The sequence below is a fragment of the Melanostigma gelatinosum genome, assembly GCF_949748355.1.
Source record: "Melanostigma gelatinosum genome assembly, chromosome: 8".
NCBI lineage: Eukaryota > Metazoa > Chordata > Actinopteri > Perciformes > Zoarcidae > Melanostigma > Melanostigma gelatinosum.
In genome coordinates, this window is record NC_136641.1 from 16603266 (window position 1) to 16605853 (window position 2588).

Consider the following 2588-nt stretch of genomic DNA (forward strand, 5'->3'; position numbering starts at 1 on the left):
ATATAAGCGTTTCTGTCCCGTGAGGACAGGCGTGTAGTCATGTGCGCCGAGCTGTACAATATGCGTGCTTACGTGTGGATGTACACGCATGTGGAGGTTGCACAGTTGTTTGTAAGTGTGTGGTTTGTGCTCACATGGAGTCTGACATGCGAGGCCTGTCATACCACATACCCTCTGCTGACTGCTGACTCTTCTCTCGAGGCAAACGAGATGCTTGTTACATATTTTTTATATATTTTTTGAACACACACTCACACACATCTATAGTTGTTCATCTTATCACCTGTCAAAGTCGATTCATCATCACTTGATCACTTTGAGCAGATATCGGGGTATATTTGTATCGGGGCGATGCTTGCTATAGACGGCTTTTCTTTACCCTTTTCTTTTTTCCCTGTATTTGGACTGAGCACAGGCTTAATAGGATAGGGTGGCAAAAGAGATGAGTGTCAGTAAAAAAAAAAAGATTTTCTTAGAATAACCTTGACGCCGAGAACCTCTGAAACGCTTCCCCTCTGAGCTGATAAAAAGAGACTCTATTCCATTTGATTCATTTTTGAGTCTAAACACAACACTTGTGGAGAAGCACACAGACACACTCACACACAGACTCGCACAAGCTCTTTGATTTAAGGTGCTGAAGATAAAGTGTGATGTCTCGTGTGCCATCACACCTGAGTCGGTGCAGACCTGTATGTGTTAATGGGTGTGCATTCAAATGTACAACCAATCATGCAATTGTCAACAATTCTTTAGTTTTTTGTTGCATAATAGCATTCATACAACACTCTTCAAAAGGGAGTTTTTAGATCAAACTATAAGATTCTAATTCATTAAATATTGATCATTTCAGTTTTGATTCGTCATGGACCACTTGTGACACTTAACAGCAATATGGGAAGCCTTTAAGAAGTTTAAGCAACAAAACCACTTGGGCTTAGGAAAAGAGTCAGCGATTCACATAAACCACATAAAAAAATAATGACAAAATGTCAACAATTGCTCTTACTTTGGAAGGGGACACAAACAGCGGCCTCCTGGATGAAAGTCCTGTGTTTGTTTGTAATATAATCACAGTTACATCTACAGATCGACAGTTTCACTACAAACAACGAGGATGAATGAAACAACTCAACAAACATGACCACTGGATGTTCCATCAGCTTTGCAGGACATGAAAGTACGGATAGTTTTGGATTGCAGCTTTAAACAGATGAAAAATATGGGGGGGGGGGGTGAAATGTGTGACTGCAGAAATGATGGAATAGTATTTGAAAATATTAATAATTACTGCCACTGGAATGTCAAAGTAACCAGAACACAGCGCCAAGTTTCAGTGATTCAAAGTAGCACCTTGTGCTGAGAGATCAGTGGGGGTGTCGATGAGTCTGCCTGAAACGTTGCATTGTACTTCAATGCTTTCATTTTATCTCTGATATTTTGTTACCTCCACCTACCGAGCAGATATTCAGAATGCGTGCTGTGAATTTGTTTTGCAGAGAGGTTTCCCTGTCAGCATGCCTTCAAACGCTATCTGACTTCTGGGACAGCCCTTAAAAATGAGTCACACACATTATCACACAGCCTGTTGGCACATACCTACATGCACACACGCACACACACACACACACACACACACACACACACACACAGGCATATAGTTGTGAAGCTGTGAGGTTGAGAGGTGCTCTCAATCTGCCTCTGCAAACCTGTTTTCCACGTAGTTCTCAGGTACACTATTTTTTCTCGATTCTTTTTTCCTTTCTGTTCCCATCGTTTCTCACCTCTTTCCTCATCATCTTTTCCTCTCTCCCTTTATCCTCTCCTTTTTTCTCATATCCTCCCTTATCCCCTTCTACTCTCTGTTAGCTTCAAGATTTACTCAGCATTCTGCAGGTATGGTTGTTTTAAGTCGTCTGGGTTTGTGTGATAAATTCATATCTTCACATCTAAAATACATACAGTTTGCAGAAATTCTTTATGAAGACAGCTAGCCTTCAAGCCTTCAGGGAATTAATATCAAAAAGGGAAGAGCATCATTTTAAATGTTTACGATTTGGCCAGACTTTTAGTTAAAACATTCAAAAATATTAACTGACATTATCAACAGAATGTGAAGAGCTTACGTGTTGACATTATATCAAAGATGTCGTATTATGTTGCAGAGATATCTCCTGAAATGAGCATATTGTTTTTTTTACTGTAAATTTAGATTGTATAGACACTCTGGCAGATTTTACACATTGCACCTTTACGTTTCAGGTGAAGTTAAACCCATCCTGACTCGAGGAAAAGTTTGCAAAAAAAAGTGGATCCCTGTGTACAGACTTAGAGATACACTCACAAATTTTGTACCAGTGCACAGTGGGACTGGTTTTTAGAGACAAGGCAAAAGACTAAAAACTGTGAATAACCAGTGTTCAAATAAAGTAAGCATCTCAAAAGGTTTTGGCAAGTTTATCTGCTGATATTTATTACTTGGCCGTTGTTATAATATTTCAATGGGGACTCTCTGTTCCCACAGGGATGGTGCGCTCCATTCACATCAAGCCAGCATCACCTTCGCCGTCCTGGGCCTTGCCATTGGA